Genomic DNA, 10,666 nt, shown 5'->3' on the forward strand with positions numbered 1-10,666 from the left:
TTCCTCGAGCCCTGACATTCAAACTGGAACTCCATTAACAAACATATCAATTTGGACCCCATTTACCAACCTCTCAAAAAGTGATATCACCCACCACAACAGACCAAGACACACCAATAGCAAGTGGGACAGAGCACAGCGCTTCAGGAGAGGCTCACTGATGATGTTATCTAGCATGATGACAAAATGTCTGATATCAAATCTGCCAGCTCAGTGAGCAAACTTACAGTAAGAGTTTGCTGTATAAAATGCCTCTGAGGAGAACAGTCCTTCCAAGACTGCTTTCAGTTGCTGTATGTGGCCCAGTTCCGAATTCATCATTGGCACCCTGTTAAGTGGTGAGGCAGAGGATCTACATGTAGGGAAACCCAAAAGTATTGGTGAGCAGCAACAGTTACTGAATGATGGGGACAACCTAGAGAGAGTTTGATGAGGAGGTCCCCATCTCCCCCTCCGCCTTGTCCTCCACCAAAGAGGTCTGAAACAAGGTGCAGGATTGTCTTTATGGATGTCGTAACCCTGCCATGCTGTTGAGATGTAGATCAGAAAGCTTGATTCTTTGCAGTAAGCATTACCCTATTGTGATTGTCCAACTGGAGTAGTTAATAGTCAGAGGCCAAAGTTTCCAACCATTTACAGATAGTGGGTAGACTCTGTTATCAGGCCAATTGAAGGCATTTGAATCTAAAGAAGCAACATGTTCCAGTGGAAGTGAGGTAAAGGAGAGGGGATGTCAAAGTGAACTGTTAAGTGTAAAATTTTAAAAATGGATTTTGCACTTAAGACACAATTGTGTGCGGGGAACCTCTGTAAAGGGAAGCCTGTGACTATTGCAATACCCAAACAGGCAGGGATGATTTTTCTCGGCCTGTTTGGAATGTAATCCAACCTCCATCTTGATGTGCCACCTAGAACTTTCAGGCACCAAAATCTGTTTGGACTGCCTGCAGGAGCCAGAATTCCATCTGAAAAATCTGTTTCCTGCAATTCTTAAAAATTTCATTCAGAGGTGGTGTGCTTCAGTGGCTGGTCAGCATTTAATGTCTGTCACTTATTACCCTTGAGCAGGTGGAGTTGAGCAGCCTTTTTGATCTGCTGGAGTCGATTTGAATGGAATTACGCTCTCAATGCTGTTAGAGGGATTTTCAGGATTTTGATCCAATGACAGGGAATGATGGTATATTTCCAAGTCAGGATGGTGTGTGTCTAGGAAGAGGACTTGCACGTACTACGTATTTCCTGATATTGTCTTCCTTTGGTGGTAGTGCTCATGCATTTGGAAGGTGCAGTCTAAGAGGCCTTGGCGAATTTCTGAAGTCCATCTTTTGGTCGATACTTATTGCTGCCCTTACTAGTGCCTGATAGATGGTGGATAAACTTTGGGAAGTTTGGTGAGCTGCTACTCTGCAGGATTTCTAGCCTCTGACCTGTTCTTGTTGCCACAGTTTTTATCTGGTTAGTCCAATTCAATTTCTGGCTTTGGTCAGGCTGAAACATTGATTCTTTTGCTCCTCGGGTGCTGCCTGACTGACTGTGCTTTTCCAGCACCATATTCTTCGATTCTGATCTCCAGCATCTGCAGTCCTCACTTTGTTCCAGAATGTTGATAGTGCGGGATTCAGCAAGGAAGTACCCTTGAACATGTCAAGGAGTGATAGTTTTGTTGGAAATAGCTATCATCTCTCACTTGCATGGTGCGAATGTTAACTATGACTTGTCAGATAAAGCCTGGACATGAAGTAAAAACAAAAATAAAGTTTGGATATTATACATCAAACCGAAATTCTTGGAAAGGCTCAGCAGGTCTGATACCATTTGTGAAGAGAAATCCTGAGTTAATGTTATGGATTGAGTGACCCTTCCTCAGACTTGGAATATCCAGGCTTGAATATTCCAGGTCTTGCTGCATTTGCATGTGACTGCTTCAGTATCTGAGGAGCATGAGACAATGGACATTCCCACTTTTGATGCTGGGGAAGTCATTTGATGAAACAGTTGAAGATGGTTGAAATTCTTTTCTGTATCTTTTCTCTCTTTATTAAATGCTGCTTAATCAGTATCTGATTTGGTAATGAATTTTCTCTTGTCTCCTTTTCTGTGGTTTTGTTGTTTTCTCAGTCTCTCAATTTGGTTTGTTAAAGAGAAACAATGTTATTCTTTTCTCGGGTTGCATATGCCTTCCCTCGTTTCTTTGACGGTTGCTGAGAGTCCAAGCTAATAGCAATGTACAAATGCAGTTCTAATAGCAGATGCCATTAAAGCCCCTGCTGCAGCAAATTTGGGCAGATATTCAATAGTGATTGGAGTGAGCTGGGTCTTGTTGTCTACAAGTTTCTTCAGGTTGGTAATCTGAGCTAATAGGAACCCTGGCTGACCAAACAAGGAATCTCAGTTCTGGGGACTGACTACTGTCTGGGCCATAGTCAGTGTGTACTACCACTGGTTTCTGCTTTTGGGGAACCTGATTCCTGAACTAGCTGAATTATATAGCCAGTTTGTTAACTTTTTTTTTATTAGTTCCCTAAACTGAGGAGAGCCTAACCTCCTGATATATTTGTCAGCCAGGGCATTCCTGATTGTCCCAGGTTAACAGTACACACTAACTAAATCTCCTGTTTTTTAAAAAAATTTTTTCCCCACACTACTGCCTCACAGTGGTGGTACTTATATTTTGGTATTCCTCCTTTGAGGACTGATTATAAACTGCCTGATCTACACAGTCAATGTGTTTCAATTCTCATTACGGCACTGTTGTTTTACTGGCTGATTGCAGCCCGTGTTACTCTTTTCTCCTTTATTTTGAGAAAAGGACAATGCTGATTTTGTGGCAGGGCTTAGCCCTTGCATTGATTTTTTTTTCTCTTTTGAATGTGTTTTCACCTTTTTGGTGTTTGGACTGAGCCTTTGAGAGAAAATGCACCTTTCCAGATGAGCTGTTCCTACAGGTAGGCCTGGCCCTTTGTTAATGGGTTAGGCCTCTGTAAAGACTGAACACCTGTGTGTGCTGGGAAGTGAGCATTTGCTGTGCCCTGGAGTTCGGGAGTGGACTCTGCCTTCGGGGTGGACCAAACCCCTGAGAGTTAACAGCACTGTCACAATGTATGGTGTTCCTGTGAGTGGGCCAGGCTTCTGTGGAGACTGAACATCTGTGTGTCTGTGCGCGCTGCAGAGTGTGTATTTGCTGCTTTTCATGAGTGTTCTCTGCTTACCGGAGTGGACTGTGTGGTTGTACACCCCATCTCTGACAATGCATCCTGCATACTGGTGTGGACACTTCCTTGGAATGGACTCTGCATTTTGAAGAGAACTGTTTATGGTAATGGACTCTGTTGATGCTTAACTGACTCTTGTTGGTCTCCTTTATCACTTGCAATGTCTTGCATGTACCTGGGTCTGGCAGGCCTCACTGGGAGGCTCATAGGACATACTGAAAGCTGTCACCGAGAGTCAGAGGGTGGGTAGGCTGACCTGTGAACCTGAACGTGGGTAGGCTGCCCCAAAGGCCAGAAGGTGGATAGGCCATTCTGGAGTTGTTGTCCTGAGAAGAGGTAATCGGGACTCGCTATCCTAGAGGTGGTTGGAAGGTGTGTCGGAACAAGAGTACCAGAAGATGCGTAGGGGCAGGCCAAGATCCAGAAGGCTTGTGGGCTGCCCTGTGCGCCATCGTCGCAGGGAGGGGGATGGGCTATACTAGAGGTGGCCAGAAGAGAGATCAGGACAGTCCACAGGCCAAATGATGTGTCGAGGTGGGTGGGAGCCAGATGGTATGTGGGACAGACAGAATGCTCGATGGCAGGTAGGCCGTCTGTGCTTTCACCTCAGGCAGGTACTGTGGCAGGCTGTCGTAGAGGTGGTCGGAAGGCATGAGACGGCAGTTAGGGAAGTCTGAAGGTGGGTGGGCTGTCCTTGTTGCGGTCGTACCTGGTAGTTGGGGAAACAGGCTGTCCTAGAGATGGCCAGAACGTGTATCAGGGTGGACCGAGAGCCCAAAGAGGTGTTGAGGTGGGCTGCCTTTGTGTGGCTGGAAGATGGGAGGGACGGGTGGTTTGTTGGGTTGCCAGAGGTGTCTGATATATGCACTGTTTTATTGTTCAATTTATCAAATTGTCTGTATGTTATTGCGTTTACTGTTTCCTCGTTTAATGTAAGGTGGGATTCAAGGTTCATTTTAGTTTCCTTGTGAACTGACTGTATGGTGGGGTTTGGCTTTGCTGCCCCTTTCCCTTGTAAGTTGCTGTTTCTTGTAAACGACTTAATAATTGTTTGTAATTTTTACTGGTTAATAAAAAAAAGTGGATTCAGAATCTCAGTTCTGGGGACTGACTCTGTGCTGGCTGGGCCACAGTCAGTGTGTACTGTTGCTGGTTTCTGTTTGTTTTTGGGGAACCTGATTCCTGAACTGGCTGAATTATATAGCCAATTTGTTAACTGTATTCCTTTTTATCGAGGACTGATTTTTAAATTGACTGTGAAATTCAAGCAATGTGTTTTAGGTGTAACTCAGTTCTTATTTGGGAACTGTTTCACTGGATGGTTACAGCCTGTGTTACTCTTATCTCCTTTTATTTTGAGAAAAGGACTATGTTGATTTTTATAGCAGGGCTTAGCCCTTGCACTCTGGTTTTCTTTATTTTGAATGTGTTTTCATCTTTTTGGTGTTTGGACTGAGCCTTTGTGAGAAAATACATCTTTCAGATGAGCTGTTCCTGTATGGTCCTTTGTGGATGACTAGGCCTCTGGAAAGACTTGAACACCTGTGTATGTGCTGGAAGGTGAGCAATTGCTACCTTCGGGAGTGGTCCAAACCCCTGTGAGTTAACTGCAGTATCACAATGTACTGTGTTCCTGTTGGTGGAGCTGGTTCTCCATGGATGTGCCAGACCTTTATGGAGTCAACACCTGCACTGCTTCTCATTTGATTGAAATAATGACTTGAAAGTGGGGTTTGAGGTTTGTCCTCATTTCCCTGAAAACTGGTTGAACGGTGGGATTTGGAGTCTGGCTTTGCTGCCCTTTTCCCCTGTAAATTGCTGTTTCTTGTATGCGACTGTTCATGTTAACTGTTTGTAATTTGTATTGGTTAACAAAATTTTAAACAGAACACCGGTTTTTAGAATCTCTGTTCTGGCGACTTACTGAGCTGGCTTGCCATAGCCAGTGTTATGGAGGGTTTATTGTTTTATTTAGTTGTGGGGAACAAGTTCTTGAGCTGGCTGGCCTTTTGGCTTACTGACCACAGCCAGTTTGCCCTGGCTGTTGAGTTGGCTGGCCACTGCCAGTGGTTTGATGGGGCCTTTTTTCTTTTAACAGATCTGTATTTGTTTCCTTCTTGAGGATCTGACCTTTAAGCAGTGGCACTGCTTGGTTTATTCATTTTCCTTGGGGAACTGGCCTTTTAGCTAGCTAGTTGCAACCCAGCAGTATTGTGATTTTTGGAGAAGATGTGGGAGTGAGAGAGACAATTTGGCAGTGGGACTTATTCTTTTTTCCACGGTCAGCTGTTTGGACTCCACTTCTTACCTGTCCTGTTTTGATTCTTGTGCATGGACTGAACCTTCTATGGTGGGCTTGACCTCATTGAGTATTTGGATTTTTTGTATGGGGCTAGGCCCCTTGGAGTGGATTGTGGTGGTGAGTGGGCCAGACCTCATGGGGGAGCCGAGCCTTCCTGTGCATTGTGTGCATCCTGCCGACGGGAGTGAACCCTGCTATTGGAGGCAGGTTCTGGTTTGGGAAGTTAGATTCTGGGACAGTCTGCTCCTTTGGGTTTGCAGTGTACTCTTGTGTGTGTATTGTGTTTGCACTGTATCTTAGGTTGTGATTAAATCGTGTTTCCATATTTGCATTGAGTTTTGTTTGTCTCCGGGGGTGCTGGTGTGTGGGTTTCCTTTTATGCACTTTTTTTGGCTGTTTGCTGTGTTTTTATTAGATTGCTATGTGGTTGACTTCACTGGTTATGTTTATTGCTTTTCCTGCTGGTTATAGAGGGGACTTGAGGCATTTGTTTTTGGGACCCTGTTTCTTTGTAGTGTTTTTAACTGTTAGTGATACATGTTTGACAATTTCTATAACGTTGAATAAAAATGAAGAATAAATAGGGGATTTAGAATCTCCATTCAGGTGACTGACTCTAAGCTGGCTGGCCAAAGCCAGTGTACTGTATAAATATAGGGTGACTTGGTGACTAGATACTGGTCTCTGCAGTTATTTCAGCAGCGACAACTGAAAACAATACGTGCTTGAAGAACACTGACTCAACAGTCATCTTGGAGTTGGGGGGTAAGCATTTCTGGCATCATGTCTTTATTTGGGAAGCTTGATTCGTTTGAGCCTGTGTTGAAGACTGGACCCAGATATGGAAAGAATACAGTATTTTTTCTGGGCAAATGACATTGTGGCACATGAAAAGCAGCAAATAATCTTTCTGACTGCTGTGGACCTACACCATTTTCAGTTATAAGGGTCTTAACTTTCCCAGAGGCACCAGACACGAACCTTCCAAGTGTTGGAGTTGGTTAAGTACTATTATGACCCCAAACCACCTCTAACCCTGAGACATTATCAGTTTTATTTGGCTGTTGGAGAACTGGAGGAATCTGTAACAGGGTTTTTGACAGGGTTAAGATAATTGACAGACACGTGATTCTGAGTTAACCCTTAATGAGATGCTGTGAGATTGTTTGTTTGATAAGTGGAATTAATGATGTAATCATGCGGAAGTACCTACTCGCTGAAGCCAAACTGGACTTCAAACAGGCACTACGATTTGCTTTGTTATTAGAAAATGCAGCACGTGGAGCATGGGATCTACAGGGCATCCCAGTGGAAGTGGAACCCTCATCTGTCCAACTACGTTTGAGGAACACCCATTCTTGCATGTAGGCAATTGTAGAGCCTCCTGCAGGGCATATCCAGAGCAGAGGGACCCTAGGCCAGCCCAAAGCATAACCTCACAAAGCTGTGCCTTAGCCAAGTGGTTTAAAAAGTTCTTCAGGATTGAGGCTATCAAGCCATTATGTTGCTGTTGTTATGCAGATATGAGACAGCAAAGAAATCCTAGGAAGGCCTGACTTGAATAAGAAAACTCGTAGGATAGTATCCAGGGGGGGTGTAGACCCTGCAATGTCCCCCTTTTTGTGGGTTGGAACAAATAATTTGCTCAGTAACATCCAAATTAGAACTGATTAATTTTAATGTTCAGTTAAATGGTCACCCAGTTCCCATGGAGGATACTGGTGTAGCTGTACATGTTGTTGCAGAACCCATCTTTAACGCGATTTGCTTAAGTTTCCAACCCTTAAGATTGCACAAGACCTCGGCCAAACTGAGAACATACATTGTGGAACCATTGCAATGGGTTCTGGTCTCCTACAAGAAGCAGTTGGTGCAGGCATCCCTGAAAGGGAAGGACTTTTCAGGAAGGGCTTGGGACTGTCAAAGAGGCCAAAGCCACTTTACATGTTGACCAGGAAGCGATAGTGTGATTTTGCAAGGCCTGCCCAATGCCATTTGCCTTGTGGGCAAAAGTAGAAGCCTCTCAAGAGGCTGGAGAGTAAAGGAATCATCAAACCAGTGCAGTTTGCAGAATGAGCAGCATTTGTCTTAGCGATTGTGAAGCCTGATAGCTCAATTTGCCTTTGTGGGGATTTTAAGCAAATGGTAAACCGTTCTTGCAGCTGGATAAATATCCAATCCTTCACATAAAGGATTTGTATGTAAAGTTGATAGGGGGCCAGTCCTTTTTGAAGCTGAACGTGAGTGACACCTACCTGCAATTGCGACTGATGAGGAATCTTAGAAGTATGCCACAATTAACACCTGTAAGCGTTTATACAGTATAAAAGACTGCCATTTGGAGAATCATCTGCCTGTGCCCTTTTCCAGCAGACCAGACATTTTATAAGGGCTACTCCAGGTTGCCATTTATCTGGATGATCTGCTAATAACCCAAAAGACCACGAAGGAGCACGCGGTGTCCACCAGCACTTGAGATTTTCATGGAAAGGTGGGCACTGCGGGAAGTGGAGTGTATTAATTCCTCCTCTTTTTTTCTCCCCACCCACCCCCAAACTCTATTTTGATTTAATCCTTGCCTTCCCCTTCACTGTTTGATCATGCAGCATTGCCCTTTGATATGCAGGGCACTTGGATATTTTCTTTTCTTCCTGATGGTGGAAATTGAATAAAGATTTGTTATACCTGTTGTCTTTCACTGTCTCTCTCACCTGCACACATTCAACATGAGTGCTGGAGAAAAAATATAAGCACTACTGCAGGTAGGTGGTATTGTGGGGGTAAAAGGGAACAAAATAGCATTTGGAGAACTCTGATGTACTGCTTAAACGTTTCTCCTATCCAGGTGTATACCTCAGAACAGGTGTTTGCCAGCTGTCCGAAGTAATAAAACTGGGTTACGCCTGTCAGAAAATAGTGATGGGGAGCGAAGGAGCCCTGTTCCCACATCTATACGAGAGTATAGGTCTTTCCTTGGGTTAGTGAATTACTATAGATACTGTCCAAACTCTTCCAGGGTCATCCAGGGTTTTCAAAATGAAGAGGCTAGCGAGAAACTATGTATGGTGACAAGAGTTGAATGCCAACATAGCTTTGGTGGGGAGTGCCAAAAAATTGGTACCACCAGCTCACATTTGTAGGACTAGCTAGGTAAACCCTGTACGCTGTTACATGTGGACTGTGCTGGCCCTTTCATGGGCTCAATGTTGCAGGTGATTGTGCATGTCCATCCACAAAGTCCATTTGTGAAAGCTTTGGGATGACAATTGAATAGCTGCGAGCATTGTTCACAATAGAAGGACTCCCAGAAGTATTGGAAGCAGACAGTGGGATGTCACTTACCAGCAGAGAATTTAAGTATTTCCTGAAGTCGAATGGCATTCTGCACATAACAACAGCTCCATTTCAACCACCATATGGTATAAAGTGGTCCAAACATTGAAGCCAGGCTTGAAGCAGCAGTCTACAGTGTTGCTTGATACCAAACTGTTCCTGTTCAATTATAAGACCACCCCTCTCTCAAAACAGGGATAGCTCCAATAGAATTGTTGAGAAGACTCCTCACCAGCTTAACCCTGATTTTTTTTAACTGGTGGGGGATGGCGGTGAAACCAAAGCAGGAATGTCTGTGTCGCCTTTAACCGCGTGAGTTTAATTTGGGTACAAACTTTGGTGCCAGAACCATGGAAGTGGCCCTGTATGGATATGAGGTGAGGTCAAGTTAATTAGCATGGATAAAATGTTTGTGTAGCTGAGAGGGTTCTGAACAAACATGGATCACCTGAAAACCATTAATTTGCAAATGGGCATGAGCCAAACATACTTAGGCCTTCTGGCTGCGATGAGGGGCCATCAGAAATTGTAGGTTCTTTCCCACCGTCTAGTGTTGAGGAAATTTTGGAATCCGAGATTGATGCAGCCTCGATGCAATTACCGCCAGAAGGGAAGGAAACTCTCACAATATGGTCCTGATGCAAGAAACCGGCTATGATCTGATATGTGCCGCCAGCAGCAATGTCCGAATTGGAGATATCAGACCTGAGGCAAAAACCTGGCAGAAAAAAACTACAGGAGAAACACCAGGCCTACATCCCCAAACTTTTGCTGGGGGTGGAGTGGAGTGATTGTAACCAGGTATTTTGTGTTGATCAAAATGTTCTTGATTGGAATAGAATTGAATTTATTGTCATGTGGACCAAGGTACAATGAAAAGCCTTGTCTTGCGAGCAACACAGGCAGATCAGAGTTAATTAGCATGGATAAGTAAATAATGGGTAAACAGCAGTCAAAACAAAAAAAAAGTACAGACAAATGTTAAGAGTTTGAGAGTTCAGTATTCTAACAACAGGGTAGAAACGATTTTGAAACCGGCTGGTGTGTGTTCGGGCTTCTATATTTTCTCCCTGATGGTAGAGATTCTGTAGGAGAAAGGGTCAGTATGTGGGGTGGCGGAGTGTTGGAACGGCAACAGCCTGACTATAGGAAAGCAGGTCAGAGGTGGATTGTTCAGTGTGTGAGCCAGTGCCTGACATCCGTCCTGGAGGAAAATGGACTGGGGAGAGTCAATCAGTACGGAGGGCTGCCAGAGACTGGAAGGCTGGCGACCAGCTTGTGGGAAAGTGGCCCAGTGTAGTCCAGCCAGTACATTGGGTGACTGGAGCTGGGTGATTGACGACCAGCCTGGAGGATTTGTCAATACGGAGGGTGGCCAGAGACCGCAAGGCCGACGACTGCCTTGTGGGAAGGCTAGCTAAGGACTGCATGATCAGTATATGGTGCAGAAGGTATCAGGTGTTTTTTTTCAATAGCGATATTGAGTCTATGTTCTGTGCACTGTTTCTGATTTGATTGCACTGTCTTGCCTGTGTTTGTTACTGTTATCTTTGTGATGAATGGAATTGGGATTTGAAGTTTGTCCCTCCTCCCTGAAAACTGGTTGAATCGTGGGGTTTGGTGTTTGACTTTGCTGCTTTATCCCTTGTATGTAGTGGGTTTTTTTGTGAACTGCTGTTTTCTGTTTATTGTTAACTGTACTCTGTACTGTTTAATAAATGTATAAACAGGGTATTTAGAATCTCCTCCATTTAGGGGACTGACTCTCTGCTGGCTGGGCCACAGTCAGTGTGTTACTGCTGCTGTTGGTTTGTTTTTT

The sequence above is a fragment of the Hemiscyllium ocellatum genome, chromosome 9 (assembly GCF_020745735.1).
Source record: "Hemiscyllium ocellatum isolate sHemOce1 chromosome 9, sHemOce1.pat.X.cur, whole genome shotgun sequence".
Classification (NCBI taxonomy): domain Eukaryota; kingdom Metazoa; phylum Chordata; class Chondrichthyes; order Orectolobiformes; family Hemiscylliidae; genus Hemiscyllium; species Hemiscyllium ocellatum.